Genomic DNA, 22322 nt, shown 5'->3' with positions numbered 1-22322 from the left:
TTTGACCTAACTTTAGCCTAGAAGAGTGATGTGAGAACATCAACAAGTGGCCTAGGAGAGAACACTTTGTTATACCTGGGCTTCATATTTCTAACTTGATCACCTAAGTTTTTCCTTTAAAACTCTAGCACTCTATCACTGTGAACTACTGCGTTACTATTCAAAGTGTAATCTGTGGAATAGCAGAATCACCTTTCCTTGGGAGCTTGTTAGAAATGCAGAATCTTAGACCCTACCCCTAATCCACAGAATTAGAATCTGCAGTTTCAAAAAATACCCCGGGGGATTTATATGCACATCAGGATTTGAGGAATACTGAGACAGTGCACAATCGTAGTTACTTACTCGCTATATAAATGTGTGATGCATTACTGTCCCTTTCTGAATCTCAAGTTTCTAATCTGAAAATGATTATAATAATCTTAGGGTTGTTGTGAAGAGTCAACAAGACAAAATCATTCTGGATTATTGTGTAGCACCGACTCATTCAACACATACTTCTGGATGCCTTCAACACGCCGAGCACTGTGCTAGATGCTTAGTATTTAACACAGGAGGGCTTACACTGGTTTTGAGTCCTGAGGACCAAAGTCATCCTGTTCTGGACTGTAGCAGCATGAGCTGTGATTGATAATTGATATCAAAGGTGAGAATACGTGAGTTTCAGCCCTGCTTCTTTTATTCATTGCCTTTTCCAGATTTATTGAGGAATAATTGACAAATAAAATGGTATGTCTTTATAGTGTAAAACATGATGATTAGACACACACACACGCGCACAGGTATATAATTCTTACCACAATCAACTTAATTTACACTTCTGTCACCTCACATAGGTAACTCTTTTTCGTGAGTGTGTGGAGAATGCTTAAGATCTATTCTCAGCCTTGGTCGCTTTGGCTCAGTGGTTGGAGCATCGGCCTGCGGACCAGAGAGTCTCGGGTTCGGTTCCCGCTAGGGGCACGTACCAAAAAAAGAAAGAAAGAAAAAAAGAAAAAGATCTATTCTCAGCAAATTTCAAGTATACAATACAGTATTATTAACTAAAATCACCAGGCTGAACATTAAACCCTCAGATTTTATTCATTACTCAACATTTGCATCCTTCGACCTACATCTTCCCCATTTTCATCTCTCCCTGGCTCCCAGCAACCATCATTCTGCTCTCTGTTTTAGATTCCATATACAAATGATACCAGGCAGACTTTGTTTCTCTCTGTCTGGCTTATTTTACTTTAGGCAGTGCCCTCCAGGTTCACCCATGTTGTCACAAATCAGATCTTCTTCTTTTTTTAATCCTCACCCAAGGACATTTTTTTTTCATTTTTTGTTCAGATAGAGTGGGAGGGAAAGAGAGGGAGAGAGAGAGAGAGAGAGAGAGAGAGAGAGAGAGAGAGAGAGAGAGAGATAGACATGAAATGGACACATTGAGTGACTGCCACCCACAGGAGCCAACCAGGGCCGGGGACAAACTGCAACTGAGGTACATGCCCTTAGCGGGAACCGAACCCGGGTCTCTCTGGACTGCAAGCCGATGATCGTGAGTCTATTTTAGAAAAGACAGGAGGGAGAGGATTTGGCCAGGGGCAGTCCTCCATACCTGCTGGTCAGGATGCCTCCCTGTAGCTGTTGGGTTCACCAAGAGGAAGAGTCGCATTTTACTAAAAGGGCAGGGGATTAGGCTGCAGTTTTTAGGAGTTGTCTGCCATTGAGCAAGTCTCTGGACCTGTTTCTGTGTCTACATCAGGGTGTGGCATCAGCCTCGCTGACTCTGCATTGGTGTGGAATGCTAGGGTTCTGTTTGAGCTGCGCAGGAACCCAGGGTTGGACATGCCTGCTTCCACTGGGGAGGAGAGAGCCACGTGTCGGAGCCCAGGGAGTTCAGAGGTGAGCTGTGGTGTTCTTGCTGTTTGATGTGGAGATGGTATTTCCCCAGTGAAAGCTGGGATTCCTCTCCCTGGGTAAGAACTTTTGGAGAGTCCTACATTTGGCGTGAAGAAGTCTCCTGACTCAGGTTAAGTGCCCAAACCTGTTCCACTCCCTCCGTGTGTGGGTTTCAGAAACAGGGCCACGATCCAGAACAAGGCCCAATGCTTGTCTCAACAGGTATTTCGAAGTTGTCTCTTCCCCCACATAAAGTTCCCAATCCTCTAATGGAAAGAAAAGAATCATTTATTAAGTTCTACTTCCTGAAGTTTACTTTTCTGTATAGTAATACATAGGAACTGTGTAAGTGAGTATATTGTGGTTTAGCATAGTGGGAAAGGAAGGCAGATGGTGAGCACTAGCAACTTCGGACAGGCCATCCAACAGGAGGGGGAGCAGGCCATCCAATAGGAGGGGGAGCAGGCCATCCAACAGGAGGGGGAACAGGCCATCCAACAGGAGGGGGGAGCAGGCCATCCAATAGGAGGGGGAGCAGGCCATCCAATAGGAGGGGGAGCAGGCCATCCAACAGGAGGGGGGAGCAGGCCATCCAATAGGAGGGGGAGCAGTCCATCCAATAGGAGGGGGGAGCAGTCCATCCAATAGGAGGGGGAGCAGGCCATCCAATAGGAGGGGGGAGCAGGCCATCCAACAGGAGGGGGAGCAGGCCATCCAACAGGAGGGGGGAGCAGGCCATCCAATAGGAGGGGGAGCAGGCCATCCAACAGGAGGGGGAGCAGGCCATCCAACAAGAGGGGGAGCAGGCCATCCAACAGGAAGGGGAGCAGGCCATCCAACAGAAGGGGGAGCAGGCCATCCAACAGGAGGGAGGAGCAGGCCATCCAACAGGAGGGGGAGCAGGCCATCCAACAGGAGGGAGGAGCAGGCCATCCAACAGGAGGGAGGAGCAGGCCATCCAACAGGAGGTGGAGCAGGCCATCCAACCAGAGGGGGAGCAGGCCATCCAACAGGAGGGGGCCAGGCCATCCAACAGAAGGGGGAGCAGGCCATCCAACAGGAGGGAGGAGCAGGCCATCCAACAGGAGGGGGAGCAGGCCATCCAACAGAAGGGGGAATAGGCCATCCAACAGGAGGGAGGAGCAGGCCATCCAACAGAAGGGGGAGCAGGCCATCCAACAGGAGGGGGAGCAGGCCATCCAACAGGAGGGGGAGCAGGCCATCCAACAGGAGTGGGAGCAGGCCATCCAACAGGAGGGAGGAGCAGGCCATCCAACAGGAGGGGGAGCAGTCCATCCAATAGGAGGGGGAGCAGGCCATCCAACAGGAGGGAGGAGCAGGCCATCCAACAGGAGGGGGAGCAGGCCATCCAACAGGAGGGAGGAGCAGGCCATCCAACAGGAGTGGGAGCAGGCCATCCAACAGGAGGGAGGAGCAGGCCATCCAACAGGAGGGAGGAGCAGGCCATCCAACAGGAGGGGGAGCAGGCCATCCAACAGGAGGGAGGAGCAGGCCATCCAACAGGAGGGGGAGCAGGCCATCCAACAGGAGGGGGAGCAGGCCATCCAACAGGAGGGGGAGCAGGCCATCCAACAGGAGGGGGAGCAGGCCATCCAACATGAGGGGAGCAGGCCATCCAATAGGAGGGGGAGCAGGCCATCCAACAGGAGGGGGGAGCAGGCCATCCAACAGGAGGGGGAGCGGGCCATCCAACAGGAGGGGGAGCAGGCCATCCAACAGGAGGGAGGAGCAGGCCATCCAACAGGAGGGGGAGCAGTCCATCCAATAGGAGGGGGAGCAGGCCATCCAACAGGAGGGAGGAGCAGGCCTTCCAACAGGAGGGGGAGCAGGCCATCCAACAAGAGGGGGAGTAGGCCATCCAACTGGTGAGGGAGAGCAGGTGATCCAACAGGTGAGGGGAGCAAGCATGGAGAAAAGGCTCCTGGTATTGGAGGAAAGGAGAAGTTCTCCCTACCTAGTTTCAAGACAGGCTCCGGTATGGGACCACACAAAAGTCCCACTTATCCTGGCAATACAATGCAGTTTTTAAGAACATGGACTCTGAGGAAGACAGACCCAGGTCTGAGATTGATGGAGGAGGTCATAAGAGGATGTGACTCCTGATTGACCCTCAAGCTGGACCCAGGCAATCGGAGGCTCTTCACCCCACCTCTGTCCTTGCAGTGTATAGTCTGCCCACCATTCCCACACTAGGATCATTTTCAAGGATACATTCTTGAGAGAGTAATGTGTTGTTGAGACTGTCTGGATGGTATACATGACTGAACCTGCTCAAGGGCTCCATGTGAACTCTCAAAATTCTGATGGGCTGGTACAGAAATCTCCTTGTCGTGTCTAAGACAAGTCCACCTGGAAGTTCCCTTGCTTATGAAAACTGCCACCTATCACCCTGTCCAGTGTGGCTCAGTGGTTAGAGTGTTGGTCCACACACCAAAGGGTCATTGGTTTGATTCCTGGTCAAGGGCACGTACCTAGGTTGCAGGTTTGATTCCCGGCTGGTCAGGGTACCTATGGGGGGCAACCAATTGATGTGTCTCTCTCATATCAATGCTTTTTTTCTCTCTCTCTCTCCCTCCCTTCCTCCCTTGTACTCTCTCTAAAATTCAACAGGAAAAATATCCTCAGGTGAGGATTAAGAAAAACAAACAAACAAATAAAAGAAAAAAATCTGCCACCTACCAATTTGGAGAGGTCTCTATCTTTCAGAGGCAGTCACATATTTTGATAATTCACCAGGAAATTTTGTGAAAAACAATGTGTCTCACCCTGGCCAGTTTGGCTCAGCGATTGAGTGTCGGCCTATGGACCACAGAGTCCCGGGTTTGGTTCCCACTTGGGGCACGTACCACACACACACACAAAAGAATGTGTCTTATCTGTGTTCATAACCTGGTTCTGCTCTTGGCCAGTTTGAGAAAGCTATTTTAACCTGTCTGAAATCTTATGAGGTTGTGGAGATCAAATGAATGACAAATATATCGGCTATTATTAGTGCCTGCCTTATATCAGCCCTCAATGATAATAGCTTTCTTCATTGCTAACGTAAGATATTGGGGTTCTCAAATATAAGCAGGTGCAAAAGATGATGCACATAGGACCAGCGTGCAAAAAGGATTTGTCCAAAGTTAACAAAAGTAAGGAATGGATCCAAGGCCTCCAAGCTCTAAGGCAAATGCGTTCCTCTTGACATGCTGAGCAATCTTCGTGAAGCAGGACTTGAAGCACATCTGTCTAGTGGTGATGAGTCTCATGGAGCCCCGTGGACTTGCGGTCGGCAATCAAAGGTAAAACCCCACTCTGCCGCGTGCCGATGGTGTTACGTGTGAAAGCACACCCACTTCTACGAGTCTCCTTCCCCTTCTCCTGTAAAATGGCGACAATGGCCTTTGCTTGCTTTCCAGCAATGTTGTCAAGTTCAAATGAGATGAAAAAGAAGTTTGAAAACTATAAAGAGCAGCAGGTGTATAAAGGATTTGTATTTTTATTACGGACTTACAGGTGCATAACTTGCTTAATACTGGCTTATCAATGTTTTGAAAATGACTTATACGTCTGGTTCTGCTTTGGAGCAGGAGGAGCCAACGGGATATGAATTGCTCATTCGGGCAAGGTGGGTGCGTGTGTGTGGGTGCGTGTGTGGGGGTGCCTGTAAGAAGTGTTGCTGGAACGGAGAACTCCAGCTGGCCAAAATTCTCTGTGCCTTCATCTTCAAAGAAATCAAGTTCAGTCTCCAAAAGTAATTCACAGTGATTTGGATCTTTACTTGAATCTCTTGGCAAACATCAATGGAGACATAGCTCACACTCAGTTCATCCAGTTCTTGTCCCTGTAATCCCCTGTCTTCACCATCTCACACTCCACAGCCACACCACACCTGATTTGAAACCTCACTCTCAGCACTCCAGGAAACTCACTGTGATAAAAATACCAAGCCAAGCAAAACTGTTCTTAGGGAGTCTTCATTTTTCTTCTCCTCTCTTGTTTTTAGCTTCTATATTTTGTAATCTAAATTGACTCAATATTTGCTTTTCTTTTTTAAATATGTTTTTATTGATTTTTTTTTTTTTTTAGAGGGAGGGAGAGAGGTAGAAACAGAGATGTGAGAAACAATGATCAGCTGCTTCCTGCACGCCCCCTACTGGGGATCAAGTACATAGCCCGGCATGTGTCCTGATGGAATCAAACTGGGACCTGTCAGTCCATGGGAAGACACTCAATCCACTGAGCCACGCTTTTCTGATGAAAACTCTTTTTCTTTACTTCTCCATTTCATTTGCCAATTCTATGTAAAAATGGACCAGAAGCAGAACCGGAGCACTCTGCATCAATTTTCTGAGGTTGGGGAGGGATAGAGGTCTGGTCTAAACCCAGAACAATGCAGAATTTTCTTTAATACATTGGGGAGGGGTAAAATATAATGAACACATAAATTAATATATACATTGTTTAAATTCAGTACAGTTTGTTTTCATCTCTCCAAGGAAATGATTGAATTAACAGTATAGATATGGAGGTGTGGAATTTGTTATGGGACCAGACATAGGGTAGTTAGTTGGAGGAAGTTGCTTATTTTTTGGTTAACACTCATAAAAGTTTTTCCATCATGTGCATTTATGTGCATCTTTTGTGCTCTACATTTGTGTTACTGATCAAGCCATCAATCTCTCTGCCTCCTCCTCAGTATTATTATTATTTTACTTTTAAAATCTACTCTCTAGGCACCTTTCAAATACTGTATGAAATACAGAATTATTAACTATGGTCACCATCCCTATGATTTGTTTACACTCTGTAAACACTAACTTAAAGTCCTGCTCTTAACAGAAGGATGAATCTTAGAGGGAAGGGGGATGGGGAGAGGGAAGAGATTAACCAACGAACATATATGCCTGTATGCATAACCCATGCCCATGGACAACATCATAGTGAAGGTGGCATTTGGGAGGCTGAGTAGAGAGGGTCAGTGGGGAAAAAAAGAGGGAACATCTGTAATACTTTCAACAATAATGGTGAATTTATTTTATTTTTTTCCCAAATCTTTATTGTTGGATGTAAAATGTATTACAGATGTTCCACATTTTTCCCCCTCCTCCCCACTCCCGCCCCCCTCCCACCTTTTCCCACACTATTGTCTGTGTCCATTGGTTATGCATATAAGTTCTTTGGTTTATTTCTTCCCACCCCTGCAACCCCTTTCCCTTTGAGGTTTGTCAGTCTAGCAATGAATTTGTGCTTCTTAATCCCTTCACCTTTTTCACCCATTCCCCCAACCCCCTTCCCAACTGGCAACCAACAAAATGTTCTCTGTATCTATGAGAATGTTTCTGTTCTGCCTGTTCATTTTGTTTGTAGATTCCATTGTTGATAGATATGCATTCATTGCCATTTTGTTTGTTCATACATTTTATCTTTTTCTTCAAAAAAACCCTTCATCATTTCATATAATAACGGCTTGGTAGTGATGAACTCCTTTAACTTTTTCTTGTCTGGGAAAGTTTTTATATGTCCATCGATTCTAAATGACAGCTTTGCAGGATAGAGTAATTTTGGTTGTAGGTTCTTGGTTTTCATCACTCTGAATATTTCTTGCCACTCCCTTCTGGTCTGCAAAGTTTCTTTTGAGAAATCAGCTGACAGCCTAATGGGAACTCCCTTGTAGGTAACTAGCTGCCTTTCTCTTGCTGCTTTGAAGATTCTCTCTTTGTCTTGAACCTTTGGCATTTTGATGATGATGTGTCTTGGTGTGGGCCTCTTGGGGTTCATCTTGTTTGGGACTCTCTGTGCTTCCTGGACTTGTATGTCTGTTTCCTTCACCAAGTTAGGAAAGTTTTCTACCATTATTGTTTCAAACAGGTTTTTGATTTCTTGTTCTCTCTCTTCTCCTTCTGGCACCCCCAAGATGCAAATGTTGGCACGCTTGAAGTTGTCCCAGAGGCTCCTTACACTATCCTCATTTTCTTGGATTCTTTTTTCTTTTTGCTGTTCTGATTGGGCATTTTTTGCTTCCTTATATTCCAAATCGATGGTTTGCTCCTTGGATTTACATACTCTATTATTGAAGCTGTGTAAATTATTCTTTATTTCAGTTAATGCCTCCTTCAATTCTAACTGTGTATCCATGATTTCTAACTGGTCCTTTTTTATGCTCTTGAGGCCCTCCCTAAGTTCACTGCGGTTCTCACTAAGTTCATTGAGCATCCTTATAAGCAGTATTTTGAACTCAGTATCTGTTAGGTTGCTTATCTCCCTTTCGCTTAGTTCTTTTATTGGGGTTTTGTTCTGTTCTTTCATTTGGGACCTGTTTCTTTGTATCCTCATTTTGGCTGCCTCCCTGTGTTTGTTTCTGTGTATTACTTAATGAGAGGTATGGGGCTCCCTGAGACCCGATGTTGCTCGTTTGAAAGAATTTAGGGAAAACCTGAAGCAGGATCCAAGACCGGCCAATGCTATGGTTAAGCAAGTGGCAACAGCTTGGGTGGGCTTGAAAGTTGTGCGGGAACATCTGTAATACTTTCAACAATAAAGGTGAATTTAAAAAATACTGGTTCACCACCATGGGGCCTCATTTGAAGTTGCTAATCTTTGCTTTTGCGGTTTTAGCAGAACAAGCCTCTCTCTACTGCTGAGCGCCGGCTTGTGGACAAGTAAGGAGCTATGATGGTGTAACTGGTATGTCGCAACAGTGGTTTGGGCCAGAGTTCTTGGATTAGAATTCTGGCTGTGCAATCTACTAGCTTTGTGGCTATGGGCAAACTACTTAACCTAACTGTCTTAGTTTCCTTTGTACATGGGGATCATCTACAAATCTCATAGGGCCTGGAATTACAGTAAGCAGATGGAGCTACTAATACGATGTTCTTGTATATCACAGTTTATACAAGAGGGCATTGCTGAATAAGACTAGATTGCTAGATAAGAGCAATCATAATGACAGTATTAATATCATTATTAGTAAGCTAACAATGGTTAGCATGTACCAAATCCCTACCTGTAGCAGGCACTATGGCGTGTTTTGTATATGAGCCAGTCCATTGAATCTTCACAGTTGTTCTCTGTAATGAAGAACTCTCATGCTCAATTCACTGTTGAGGGAACTAAGATGCTGAGGTAACCGATTTGTTCATAGTTAACATTTCTAACAAAGGCAGAGTTGAAATAAAATCCAAGACTGGCTTTACAATACGTCATCTTAACTGCTCTAAGGTGCTTATGGGAGGATTGAGCAAGGAAATTATATTTCTTAGGGAGAAGATGAAGTGTGCGTGTACACGTTACCCACAAAGGGAGCTAGAGTTGTGGTAATTGTCTTCAAATTGTTAAATCATTTTCACAGGGAAAGGAATACCATGTTTTTTCCCAAATGACTCCAGATGTAACATTTGGAGTGATTAAATGATTGCCCATTTACACAGAATCATTTTCTAATAGCCAGATGGCTTGAATATGAAGTGATCTGTCCTTGGAGATAATAAAGTCTTTATTACTAGAATTTTTTTAAACAGAGTCTGCTGATACTTGTTAGACACAGTAGAAGGATTGTGTCTCATTGAGAAGATAATTATGGCATTTTCTTTAAATTTTTTTTCTTTATTGATTTTATAGAGAGAGGAAGGGAGAGGAGAGAGAGAGATAGAAGCATCAATGAGAGAGAACATCATTGGCCGCCTCCTGCATGTCCCCCTCTGGGGATCGGGCCCACAACCTGGGCATGTGCCCTGACTGGGAATCGAACTGGCAACTTCTTGGTGCACGGGTCAAAGCTCAACCACTGAGCTACACCTGCTGGGCAATTGCAGCATTTTCTAATCTTAGGTGTCAATATTTTTGTAACACATTTTGAAATGCAATAATTCCTCTAGACTGCAGTAGGCTTTATGGCAAAAGCAATCCTTCAGCTGGACTTGTGCATTAGATAGTACACTTGGATTACAAGTTGTAGAAGAAAAACTAGTTTAAGAAAAAAAATGTTCTATGTAAGGATTAGGAGGTGTCTCAGGAAATCCTCGAGCAGGAGAAAAGTAGGATTTGGCATATCATCTGTTTTCTCGCTGCATCCAAGCTGCAGATTATATTGTTTTCTTTTCTGCTTCTCTGGAGAACAGCTTTCTCTCTGTTTCTCTGTTCACGTGGTAGGCACTAGATATCCATTAGATTATTTCTGAGCTGCCACGTCACAGATGCTGCAATCCTGACAGAGAAAGAAATTGTACTTTTGCTTCTAATTCCAACATATATTTGGTGATGCCCCCCCCCCTTTTTTTATTGAGATAAAATTCACATAACAAAAATAACCAAGTTTTTTTGTTTGTTTGTTTTTGTTTTTTTATCCTCACCCGAGGACACCCCTCCACCTTCAGCACAGATAGAGTGGGAGGGAGAGAGAGGAAGAGAGAGAGAGAGAGAGAGAGAGAAACATCGACATGAAAGAGGCACATCGAGTGGTTGCCACCCACACGACCAACCAGGGCCGGGGACAAACTGCAACCGAGGCACATGCCCTTAGCGGGAACCGAACCCGGGTCTCTCCGGACCGCAGGCTGATGCTCTAACCGCTAGCCAAACTGGCCAGGGCAAATATAACCATTTTATACCGTGCAATTCAGTGGCATCTAGTACTCTCACAATGTTGTGAAACTGTCACCTCTACTTTAGTTCCAAGATATTTTTGGAGCTCCAAAGTAGACCCTTTGCCCACGAATAGTCACTGCCCTCTCAGTGCCTGCAGGCCATGGCGGCCACCACTCCGCTTTCTGTCTGTGCGTTTGCCCGTTCTGAATACTTTTTATGAATGGAATAATACAATATGTCACTTTCTGTGTCTAGCTTCTGTCACTTAGGAAAATGTCTCTGAGGTTCATCCATGTCATAGCAAATGTTAGTAGTCCATTCCTTTTCATGACTGAATAATGTTCACTGCATGAAGATACCACCGTTTGTGTATCCATTCATCTGTTGACATCAACATGCCCCACACTGGGGATTTGGACCACAACCTGGGCATGTGTCCTGACTGGGAATCAAACAAGAGACCTCTTGGTTCATGAGTCAACGCTGAACCACTGAGCCACACTGGCCGAGCTAACTACTTTTCTTTCGCCTATTCCCCCTCCCCCCACTCCCACCTCTAGTAACCACAAACAGATGAATGGATACACAAACGGTGGTAGCTTCATGCAATGAACATTATTTGGGTTATTTCTGCTTTTTGGCTGTTGTGAATAGTGACAAAGTTTTGGTTTGTAATTCTTTTGAGGATATTCCAGGAGTGAGATTTCTGGGTTGTGTGCTAATTCTATAACATTCGGGGATCAAACTGTTTTCACAATGGCTGTGCCATTTTGTACCCCTACTAGTAATGTACAAGGGTTACAATTTCTCCACAGCCTTGCCAAAACTCTTCTTTCTTAAAAATATCATAGCCATTCTAATAAAATGGTGTCTTAGTGTGATTTTCCTTTGTGTTACCCTAATGACTAAGGATATTGAACACCTTATTTTCCCCTCGCTTTATCGAGATACAATGGCCATACATCACTATTTAATTTTTTAAGGAGTACAGCATAATGGTTTGACTTACATATATTGTGAAATGATCACTGCTATAAGTTTAGTTAGTAGCTATCATCTCATGTAGATACAATAAAAAGAGAAATTAAAAAAAAATTTTTCATTGTGCTGAGAACTCTTAGGATTTAATTTCTTAGCCACTTTCATAGATACCATGTACAGTGTTAGCTACAATTATCGTGCTGGCTGTGCATGACATCCCTAGTGCTCACCTTATAACTGGAAGTTGTACCTTTTGACCATCTTTCTAACATTTTTTTTTCTTTATTGATTTTAGAGAGAGAGGAAGGGAGATGGAGAGAGAGATGGAAACATTGATGAGAGAGAACATCGACTGGTTGCCTCCTGCATGCCCCCACTGGGGATTTGGCCCACAACCTGGGCATGTGCCCTGACTGGGAATCGAACAAGAGACCTCTTGGTTCATGAGTCGACGCTCAACCACTGAGCCACACCGGCCGGGCTAACCACCTTTCTTTCTCCTATTCCCCCTCCCCCCACTCCCACCTCTGTAACCAAAAATCTGATACCTTATAGATTCCACATACAATAATAGCACACAGTACTTATGTTTCTCGATCTGACATATTTCACCTAGCAAGCTCTCAACGTCCATCCCTGTTGTTGCAAATGGCAGGATTGTCTAAGTTTTTTATGGTCAAATAATATTCAATTGTATCTACCACAACTACTTTATCTTTTCATCCATCAATGAACATTTTGGTTATTTCTGTGTCTTGGCTGTTGTAAGCAATACTGCTATGAACATGAGGTGCATTTTTTTTTTTTTTTTTTTTTTAGTTAGTGTTTTCATTTCCTTTGGATATAGTCCCAGAAATGGAATTGCTGGATCGCATGGTTGTTCTAGTTTCAATTTTTTTTAATATCCTCACCCAAGGATATTTTCCCATTTATCTTCAGATAGAGTGGGAGGGAGGGACAGAGGAGAGGAAGAGAGAGAGAGACAGAGAGAGAAAGAAACATTGATGTGAGAGAGATACATTTACTAGTTGCCTCCTACATGACCTGACCAGGGCCCAGGACAAACCACAACCGAGGTATGTGCCCTTGACCGGAATCAAACCCGAGACACTTTGGTCGGCAGGCTGACGCTCTAACCACTGAGCAAAACTGGCCAGGGCCTGTTTTCAATTTTTTGAGGATCCTCCATACTGTTTTCTATAGTGGGTGCACCAATTTACAATCCTACCAAGAGTGAGTACTTTCTAATGTACTTGCTGGTCATTTATACATATATATTCTTTGGAGAAATGTCTATTTATTTACATCTGTTGCCCATTATGTTGTTGAGTCGTAACATTTTTACATTCTGGACAAAAGTCCTTTATTAGAGACAGTTGATTCTCATGATTTATAGATTCTCTATATGCAAATTTGCCTACTTGGTAAAATTTATTTAAATGCCCCAAATCAATACAATTTTGTGGTCCTTCAAAGACATGCAGAGCAGTGAGAAATGGAGTTGCCAGAGGTACACATGCCCAGGCCACTCTGCCTTCTTTTTTTTTTTTAATCCTCACCCCAGGATATTTTTTCAAATATCTTTAGATAGAGTGGAAGGGGGAGAGAAACATCGACATGAGAGAGACACATTGACTGGTTGCCTCCCGCATGACCCCGACCAGGGCTAGGGACAAACCAAAACCAAGGTACATGCCCTTGATCGGAATCGAACCCGGGACTCATTGGTCTGCAGGCCAACGCTCTAACCGCTGAGCCAAACTGGCCAGGGCCCACTCTGCCTTCTTGTTCCAGCTGTCATTCAGATGTGACCAGAGGATGGGGACAGCAGGGCGGGGCAGTGCAGTGCAGGGAGCTCCTGTGGGTCCAGCGGGGGGGGGGGGGGGGGGGGGGGTTGGATCCCAGCTCTGGTGCCTGTTAGTAGGATGGCCTCAGTATAAGTCCCTTCACTCCCTGAACCTTGTTTTCTCTTTTGTAAAACCAAGAAAATAGAATCTGCTAGGATGAGTTGCTCTTAGGATCTAAGACTATAATCTACATAATTATATCCCTTCTTCCCTTCTCCTCTCTCTCTCTTTCTCTCTCTCTCTCTCTCTCTCTCTATATATATATATATATATATATATATGTATATATTCTCTCTCTCATATATATATGAGAACAATTTTTTTTTCTAATTGTTTACAGTGACTTTTGGAATGTAAATACCACAAATAATGAGACTAGACTGTGATTTGTAAATATTTTTTTCCCATTTGGTAGGTTGTCTTTTCATTTTCTTGATGGTACCCTTTGAAACATAAAAGTTTTTAATTTTGATGAAGTCCAATATGTCTATTTTTTCTTTTGTGACTTGTGCCTCCGGTTCTACCTGCTGAGGGGATGTGACTTGCTTAGTTCAATCACAGGTAAAACAACTCTGCTTAGTGTGTGGGGTCCCATTTATTGATAAATGCCTCAGAAATACTTAGGAGAGCAGGTTAACTGATTTACCCAGAGTTATACAGCGAATGAAGAGAAGAGTTGAGAATTAGAGTCACCTTTGAAGTTAAAACCTGTAGCCTTAACTACTCTAGTTATGCAGAGAAAGGATCATTATGGGGAACTGAAGGAACACCTTAAGGGTGATTAACTTTCCACTCAAGTTCTAAACATTTAGATCAAGAGGAGAAAGGAAACCCTTCTCTGTAGGGGATTCAGTTTTGTAGAGGTGTGTTCAATTAGAACAGGTCGATATAAATAAGAAATGACAAACCCTTCTCTCTACCTCAGCTTCTTTGTTCCACATACTCCCATCCACTGCCAGAACCTTATTCGACATTCCTAATACTGAGCGGGCTTGGCAGTTGTCATCACTGATTATGGCCACAAGAGGGTGCTAAAAGATACCTGTTCTAGTAACTTCGGCCCAGGTAGAGAAAGTCCATGTTCTCTTCCATCAATGTTGCCTCCATTTGCGGAAAAGGACGTAGATTATAAAACTCAGGACAATCTTAATAGAAATAATGAAAACACAGCCTAATATATTTAGATTTCAAGATTAACGGAACTGAATCCCAGAGTTGTTGATGAGTCGGTAGGTTTTTAGATGACGGCGGTAGAGTTTCAGAACTAGGAAGAACATTGGAGAACATCTCCTTTTCTCCTTTCTTGGTCCACTTCTTCCCTGCCTTCTTCCTTCCTTCCTGGGACTTCATTAAATGTCGTCTTTCTGGCTTCGAAAACAAAACGACATGTAAGCACAGCTGTTCTTTAAGTGGGTAGGAGGCTGAAGTCCTGTCTCTGATCTCGCCTTTGCACCTGGCAGGCCCAGAGGCGTGTCAGGGTACCCCAGGGTGCCACCTTAAAGATTTGGAAAAATCATTGCTCAAAGTCAGGTGGTTGGCAAACTACATCCTTAGATAGGTTTTTGTACAGCCTCAGGCCAAACGGTTTTTACATATAAATGGTTATGAAGAAATAAGAAGAATATTTTATGGCATGTGAAAATGATATGAAATCCAGTTTTGTGTTTATAAATAAAGTTTTATTGTGACATAGCAATGTTCGTTCATATTTTAAGCCAACCCCACTAAATATGTACACATTACCTATGGCAGTTTTTATACTACAATTGCAGAGTGGAGTAGTTGTAATAGACTCTGTATCTCAGTTTTTTAAATATCTATAAAATTATATGAGGTAATAATTATAATAAAGTAATGTTTTTAACAGATATGCTGTAATATGTATAATAATGTCATGAAAAGGTGAAAGAATAGAGTTTATAGAAAAACATTTCTGTAGCTCACCTCAATTATGTTAGCATAAATCTGAAATAGATTGTGATAAATAAAAATGTATACAATAACGTCTAGAGCAACCAATTAAAAACATTTAAAAAGTAAAAAATTATTAAAGAAATTAAAATGTTATATTAGCAAATTTTCACCTAATGCAGAAGAAAGCAGTAAAGGAAGAATCGAAGGACAAAAAGATATGAGATGTATAGAAGAAGAAGCAAAATGGCAGATGTACATGGAAGTCTGTCAATAACATTACATGTGAATGGATTAAACCATCCAGTCAAAAGGCAGAAATTTAATTTAGTCAGACTGGGTTAAAAGACCAAAATTCAATTATATTCTGCCTATAGGAGATACACTTTATTGATTTTCTTAGAGAAGGAGGGAGAGAGAGAGAGAGAAACATTGATGTGAGAAATTTTGATTGGCTGCCTCCTGCACACCCCCTCCAGGGGATCGAGTCCAAAACCCGGGCATGTCCCCACCTGGGAATGGAACCGGCGACCTTTTGGTGCATAGGACGATACCCAATCAACTGAGCCATGCCGACCAGGGCAGGAGACAAGCTTTCGCTTCAAAGATCATATAGATTAAAACTCAAAGAATGGAGAAAGATATATAATGCAAACAGCAACATAAGTAATCTGGAATGGTTATACTAATATCAGACAAATTAGTCTTCAAAGTAGAGAATGCAATAGACCAAAAAGTCTAAAATATTGGTTATCTGGCCCTTTACAAAAAAAGGCTGCTGCTGCCTGTTCTAGATGCTCATCATGATTCCCCGGGATGAAGCACAACACATACATTAAAAATCTAATTATTTAAAAACTTTTCTCTGTCACAGGTTTATATCATACATTATATATTAGAGCAGTTCACATATATGATTTATAAAAAATAAGACACAGATACTTTCCTGTTCCTGTGCAGAAATGTTTTTCTGATCAAAGTGTGTAAAAAAAATACTTTTTATAAACCACTCTCTTCTAACCCTACCATTTTCCAAATGGGAAAAATAAAGTCAAGAAAGGAAAAGGGATTGCTCAAGGTCCCAAAGCCAATTATTGGCAGAGTCAGCTGCAGGCCCCTGATCTTTTCATTATATTGTTATACAAACATGTCCATCCCATCTTTTACTGCTCTCCAGCCTGGGGTCTCTGAAATAAGGCTCACCTGTCTGTGGTGACTTGAGATTCTCTCTATCACTAGACCTATTCCTATGTAATACATTAAACACACACACACACACACACACACACTTTTTTCCTAATCTTTTTATGGGTCTTAGTATGTTCTGGCCATGTGAGTGCTCCTCGGGCTCTAGAGAGAGGTGGAAACATGCCCTAAATTGGTCCCAGATATATTTCTTAGCTTGCAGATATCTCCTAGACAGATGCAGTAGAAATCTGCACACACAGTGCATGGTACAAGCATCCTTCACTTTAGGAGTGTGGTCCAGGAACCACCAGATGGGAAACATTTCTGTAACTGACTTTGGACTTCCCTGGCTGGAATGGCGCAGATAATTTTGGAAAGTCACAAGTCACATGGGGTACCACAAAAACGTGTGCATATCCAGGATAATGAAAAATGGAAACACCATGTCTATGAAGAAGGAACTGGGTGGACTTAGCTCGGAGATGGCTCAGGTGCCAAAAGAATTATCTTGAGTATCTGAATGACTGTCCTGGGAAAGGAGGAACATGGCTACTCTATAAGCCCAGAACTAAGGACCTGTGGGTAGAATTTACTGGGATTTAGAATTGGGCTTCCTAGTTAGACATGTCTAATGATGGACCGGTCATCTAGACATTGGCATCAGAGACATTGGGTATGATGCCTGGCTTCATCACTTATTGCATAGAAGACCCTGGGAATTATTGTTCTGAGGAGAGATAATATTTTGCAACATTGTTATATAGCTCCTTTCCCCCTTTCCCATGTAACCCTTGTGCCTGGTGCTTTCACAACCAGCCTGTACTGTTAGGAGTTTGAAACTCAAGGCTGAGAGAGTGGGATGAGAAAAAGGGTTTTGAGTACCCAAAGTCTGGTTATTAGAATCAAAGGCCAGAACATCGGGAAGGAGGTAGACCATAAAGCATGTGCTAGAACACTTGGAATACAGAGTAGGAGTAACCCTGTACCACCCCCTAAGACCAAATAGAAATCCGTGGGCTAGAGGCTAACGTGTGGAGGAAAGACTGTTGAGGGAGGAGGCTGGTGGAGCCCCGGCTGCCTAGGGCTCAGTGTGCCTGGAGGAGCCAGGGAGAGAGCAGTGGATCAGCACTAAGACTCATCAGCTCTCAACAGGGAAGCATGATCTCTCATAGGTGGTTGTCAGGTCATTAATGAAGATCATGGGATCACACTGGCCATGTGGGCCAGTGTTGTAAATCATCCACGCCTTAGAGCTGTAGTAGCTGTCCTCATTATGTCCGGTAAGGACCTCCTGCTGAGCCACCAGCAGAGCGCTGCTTATGTCCTATGGGAGTGACAGTTCTTTGGGACCCCAAATTTGCTCTACTCCATCCAACTTGCCCTGTGTGGAACTTTTGTTCGTCAGTATGTCCTAAGGCCCCACTGAGATGGCAGGAGGTCTCCTGAACACCTGTAGGAGGTGGGGAGCCTCACCTCTATGCCTTGGTAGCGATGATAGAACAGGTTTGCTCCGCCCCAGTTGCACTCAAAACAGCATTTGCAGTTACATGCTAACCATTCTTTTACCCATTCCATCCAGTTACAGTTAGCTTTTCTAGATATTTTTTTCTTTTGTAGATAATAACATTAGTTAAGTATTTTATAAGGTTGTCCCAAGATTAAACAGCATCATGCATAAAATATATTAGCACATTGTTTTAGGATATGTTCAGTAAATGAAAACTGTTATTATTATTCTTATTATTTAAGATATGAGATCATAATCCCTTTAGGTGTTCTTGTGAAACTGAATGATGACTTGGTGTTTATGGGGTGAAGAACATTCCTTTTTCTGACCGTAGTAGGGGTCCAGCGAGTGATTTATTAGTTATGATTCAGTAGTTTTCAACCTGCTGTTCATGGGCCAGTACAGGCTGGCTGTAACAGGATGGCCTGCAGTAGCTTAAAAAAACAAAACAAAACACAGAAGTCTGGGCTCAAATCCAGATAGTCTGGTTTAATATATCTAGAGAAGGGTTGAAGATTCTTTGTTATTAACAAGCTGCTTCCTTCTGGAGGCTCTATGAGAGAATTTATTTTCTTGCCTTTGCCAGCTTCTAGAGGTGTCTTGCATTTTGGTTCATGGGCCTGCATCACTGTCACATCTGTTTCCACGGTCACATACCCCTTTCTGACTCTGACCCTCTACCTTCTTGGTGCAAGGACCCTCGTGATTATACTGGGCCCTCCAGGAAAATCCAGAGTAATCGTCTCATCTCAAGATTCTGAACATAATCACATCTGCGAAGTAACATATTCACAGATCCTGGGAATTAGGATGTGGATATCTTTGGGAAGCCATTATTCTATCATAGGCGCAAATCTGTTTTTTCATTTGGACTGTAAAATACCCAGAGAAATCCTAGATGATTTTATCCATTCCCACCTAAGTCCACCTAAGAGCTTTTTCTTCAATTCCACCACCTCTCCAAGGGCCCATGTCATCAGCACACATGTGTCCTAAGAGGCTCATGAAGAGTTGACAATCCTAGGATAAGACGAATGGGAACCAAACAAGCTTAAGAAGGAGGATACGAATGGTTACTCCTGCTAGATGACCAGTGGGCCAGGTGCTGACTTTCTGTCAAAGTGTTGACCTCAGCATAGCTACTCAGAACAGGCAACATATAAGACGTCATGTCTGAAGGCAGTAGCTTCTGTAATTGGGCTGTGGCTACAGTGACATACATGTAAATGGACACTGGCCAGTCACTGGATGTAGACTCAATACTGTCCTCATGGTCCACTGACTGTGGCCTCTCATTCTTTGTCCAACTAATTTTTAAATCTCTCCTCTCTCTTCCTTCTCATCCTTGGGAATCTACCCTTTGTCTCGAAGGTAGGATAACTTTCTCCTATCAGTCATATGATCTATTTTCTCAAAATCCCATGTGTCTGTAGCTGAGCCACAATATGTTGGTCACTAAACTCAAAAGACCACAACTATGTGCTTTCTCTGCTTTCTGCTGTCCGTGCGTGTCTAAGGCAATGAGAAAGAAGGCTTGGCTGACTGAATAAGGGAAGAAATCAGGGTTGAAGCAAATTCTGGAAGCAAAAGCATATGAGTGCACATTTCCAAATAGTATCCATCTTCATGATTTTTAAGAGTCATTCCAGCATTCACATACAAAGACCCAATTTCCTAAGTCCATGATTCAGTGCTTGATCTACCAGATCACATCCCTCTGTGCTGTCTTTCATTCGTTTGTTTCAAAAAGAATTTTCAGAAACAACGTCAAGACCTTGGATTTCCAAACCGGCAATGATGTATTCCGCCTTCACCAAGGCACCACCTGCTATTGCTACATCTCCACTCTCACTGTGTGAGAGCACCCTGCTCTCCCACTCCCGGGAAAGGCTGAATAGCAAGAGCTCCGCACCACCCTGAGTTAAGCTGCTGCTTTGCCCTTTCACAATTTCAGCCAACTCTCTCTCTGACTCAGCTCCCTGCCTACAAAACCAGGCAAAGACTTGTAGACAACATCTCTTACTGCTTCTCTTCTCCCAGGGAGAATAGGATTAGCATGCAGTTCACCAAGCACAGGGCAGCTCCTTTGCAGCTTGTTTATCTGGTATTCAAAGGGGATGAGAATGAGCTTAAGGTCTGAAATGAGTTCCTTCCCACAGATACCTGCCCACCCTCTAATACCCAGGTACACGTCAAGAATGTGGACTCTGCTTGGTTGTTCAACTGGTCCAGCTTCCTTAATGCAAGTAGCTGCTTGTCTAACTCTGCCTCACCATCCCAGCTCTTCTCTCCATTTTATAATGAAGTAGTCAGTACAGGATGGCAGCCTGGATTAGTGGGTAAGTTACTCTGTGTTTGCATCAGAAAAAATATGGATTGAGTCCCAATTCTGCTGCTTACTAATTATATGACCTTGGGCAAGTTATTTAACTTCCTAAAGTTTCTATTTGCTCCTCTATAAATCAAAATTGAAGACATATCACTGGATTGCTGTAAGAATAAAATAAAACAAAACAAAACAAAACAAAACAAAACAAAACAAAATAAAATAAAATAAGGAAAGTCCCTCATGTCATGTCTGGCACATATTACTCCTTAAATGGTAGCCACAGTTAATTCTGTTTTATTTAATAAAAATGTGCTGAGTCTTTATGAAAAATACTAAGCTTGGTACTATGGGAGTAGATAAAAAAAGAAGAAGAAGACATGGTCTCTGTCCTCAAAGAACATTGCAGACTAATGGGAGAGTTAGGAAATACCAAAGTAAAGGGAATGGATGAATGGGGATCAAGTTAGAGGGAAAGAACTGAGTGGAGATGAAGTTGGAACTACACAGTCTGGAGGCGGGTTCAAAAGGAAAAGCAGTGGTACATATACACAATGGAGTACTATGCAGCTGTAAGAAAGAAAGATCTCTTATCCTTTGAGACGACATGGAGGGACCTGGAAAGTATTATCCTAAGCAAAACAAACCAAGCAGAGAAAAACAAATATCACATGATCTCACTTATTTGTTGAATGTAATGAACATATAACAGTCTGAGGAACGGGGTAGTCCCAGAGACGTGGAAGTGGGGTACAGACTGACAATCCCCTGAAGAGGGGGTGGGGGGAAGAGATAAACCACAGAACTTATATGCATGTGTGCATGAACAATGGGCATGGACAACAAAGGTGGGGACAGGGTGGGGAGGGAGGGGGAGGGGAGAATCAGTGGCGGGGGGGGGGAAGGAGAAACATCTGTAACAAAAATAAATTAATTAATTTACAAAAAAAAGAATATATATAAAAAACCCTGTATTTTATCAGTTTCCAACTATAATAAAATCCTGAGGCTTAAAAAAAATAAAAAAGAAAGAAAGAAAGAAAGAAAGAAAGAAAGAAAGAAAGAAAGAAAGAAAGAAAGGAAAGAAAGAAAGAAAGAAAGAAAGAAAGAAAGAAAGAAAGAAAGAAAGAAAGAAAGAAAGAAAGAAAGAAGCTTCATTGCAAAGGTATAGATAGGAAAGGCCACCTTGACATCATGGGCCATCCTGTGGGCCAAAGCTTTCCCCCATGTCCCTGTGTGAGCCTCTTCTACTCAATAGTGATGTGTCAGGACCATGAAAAGGTACGCCTTTATTATTCTGTATTTTGGGAGATTGCCATGGGTTAGAGCTCCAGTAAGTTAGGGGCCTCTAGGAAAACGTACAAAGAAATCTCTCTTTGGTCCTAGTCCACCTGTGGTCCTCTGGTTCATAATGTAAAAGCTTACATTTTTTTGTTGTTGTTGACTAGATGATATTTAATCACATAAATTTCTGGATAGGTTTTAGCCATTTCTAAAATGTAGGATAAAAATGAACTGAAGTGTATGTATGCCAAACTAGATGCATGGATCCCTCTCTCCCCTAAATAAAGCATGCTGATGTTCTAAATGCCTCACCAGATAGTCATCATGTGTGTGGTCTGAGCAGTACATGGGGAGCTGGCTAGGTCGTTCCTCAGCTGACCAGCACAGAAGTTACAACATTCCCTTGTTCCTCAAATGTCAAAAGGAGGCAGTGGAGTATTATAATGAGAGTCGGCAACCACAGTATTCTACTGCTAGCCCAGCTTTGAGAATTGTATGTGAAATCAGACACATTTTCTTAATTGCTCACCCAATAAGTAAAAGAGGTGACATAGTCCTTGCCCATGGCTCTGTAGAACCCAAATGTAATTTCCTTTGCAGAGTCAGATGCTTTTTTTTACGTATAAAATGGTAAGAAATGATAACTTCTGCTTGGACCACTTTACCTGCATATGCTGAAAATGAGATGGGTGTAAAAAAAAATGTACTAGCAACTTTGTCTCCAAGGCTGGTTGGTAGGTGTCTGAGAAGATATTCTCATTAAGATTTCTCCAGATTGGTAATTTCCTGTTCTTCTAACTTCATA

Source organism: Molossus molossus, unplaced genomic scaffold (assembly GCF_014108415.1).
Source record: "Molossus molossus isolate mMolMol1 unplaced genomic scaffold, mMolMol1.p scaffold_m16_p_4, whole genome shotgun sequence".
Classification (NCBI taxonomy): Eukaryota; Metazoa; Chordata; class Mammalia; order Chiroptera; family Molossidae; genus Molossus; species Molossus molossus.
The sequence above is the reverse complement of the archived record's forward strand: the minus strand, read 5'-3'. Positions refer to the sequence as shown.